Source organism: Oncorhynchus keta, chromosome 7 (assembly GCF_023373465.1).
Source record: "Oncorhynchus keta strain PuntledgeMale-10-30-2019 chromosome 7, Oket_V2, whole genome shotgun sequence".
NCBI lineage: Eukaryota > Metazoa > Chordata > Actinopteri > Salmoniformes > Salmonidae > Oncorhynchus > Oncorhynchus keta.
In genome coordinates this window covers 54,091,062-54,093,069 of record NC_068427.1, presented here as the reverse complement: position 1 = coordinate 54,093,069, position 2,008 = coordinate 54,091,062, and positions in this window count along the sequence as shown.

Below are 2,008 nucleotides of genomic sequence, written 5' to 3'. Positions count from 1 at the left end.
CAATAGAGAGGCTATATACAGTAGAGAGGCTATATACAATAGAGAGGCTATATACAATAGAGAGGCTATATACAGTAGAGCGGCTATATACAGTAGAGAGACTATATACAGTAGAGATGCTATATACAGTAGAGGGGCTATATACAGTAGCGAGGCTATATACAGTAGCGAGGCTATATACAGTAGAGAGGCTATATACAGTAGAGAGGCTATATACAGTAGAGAGGCTATATACAGTAGCATGGCTATATACAGTAGATAGGCTATATACAGTAGAGAGGCTACATACAGACACTGGTTAGTCAGGCTTATTGAGGTAGTATGTACATGTAGATATGGTTAAAGTGACTATGCATATATGATAAACAGAGAGTAGCAGTAGCGTAAAGAGGGGTTGGTGGGACACAATGCAGATTGCCCAGTTAGCCAATGTGCTGGGAGCACTGGTTGGTTGGCCCAGTTGAGGTAGTATGTACATGAATGTATAGATGTTACATCATTAACTAAGATAAGAATCATAAGTTACCAAACTCGTTCTCAAGAATGGACAACGCTAGAGATCCCCTCCAGTCTCCACAGAGTTGGAAAAAATCTGTGTTTTGTATTTTTTTGCCCCAAATTTATGGGATAATCTGCAGAGTTCACTGTCGTTAGATGTGCTGGTTCAGGCAGTTTACATTATTGATTGAGGATGTATGTATGTAGTTGAATGGGATTGATTTCATTAAATATGTTAATTTAGTTATTGTGTGCTGAATTATATCGGTTTATACACACATACAGTGAGGCAAATACTTATTTTATAAATACTTATTTTATAAATACTTATTTTATAAATACTTATTTTCCACCATCATTTGCAAATCAATTCATTAAAAATCCTACAATGTGATTTTTTCTGGATTTTTTTTCTTCTTATTTTGTCTGTAATAGTTGAAGTGTACCTATGATGAAAATTACAGGGCCTCTCTCATCTTTTTAAGTGGGAGAACTTGCACAAGTGGTGGCTGACTAAATACTTTTTTGCCTCACTGTATGTGTATGTTTTATAATTCTGTTTTTATTGTCATGCATACTCTCCTGTAAAATCGATTTTTCATCTCAAAATGACTCCAATGTTTAAATAAAATAAAATTAATTTTATAAAATGCAATACTATTGGTCAGAACCCTATGATGATCCGGTTGGCGTTGAGGGCACGCCCACAGACTGTGTTATGTGGTTTTTATCTAGTTTGATAAACTGGAAAAACCTGACTTTGACATGAGAATGTAATGTACTGCTAATCCTGTGCAGAATATCTGTCCATGTAGTTTATTATCAAAATGTACGTTTCTATTTGAGTGTCTTTTTTAAAAATGTATTACATATTACATGTATTAATGTGTTCATTAAATGTCATCGAAACGTTGTCTTTTTCAGTTGCTATGGTTACGGTGTATAAAAAATAAAAAATAAAAAGAGAATGTGACACAAGACTAAAGTCTTCTGTTGAAACAGAATGAGGTGATGCGGTCTTGGGAAGAAGGGACCAGAGGACGGTGATGACCATGTCGGGCTGCTGTTACCAGGCAACTCAGACAAGGCAGTCTGTGATTCTCCCCTATCCTACTTTTCCTGTTCACAATCCCACACGTGACAATGACCACAGGAGTTGGCAACACAGCAACAACAGATCCATGGACCAGGCGAACCCTTCTGCATCACCAGACCTGTAGTCAGTGTGATCTCTGCCTCAGCAGTAATCCTCTCCTGTGAGGATTTAACCAGGATTAGGCAGCAGTATCCTCAGCTGGGGCTCAGAGCTGCCCTCCCCCACCGACTACTGAGGTAGGCAGACCTATGGCACCATGTTCCCTGTAGAACACTGTACAGGAAGAAAAGGTGCCTTTTGGGACTTAACCTCTGTATCCTCAGCCAGGCCCTGAGCCTGGGGAGAGAATGGGGAGAGACCAGGCGGTAAATCACAGGTGGTAAGTCACAGGCGGTAAGTAACAGGCGGTGAGTC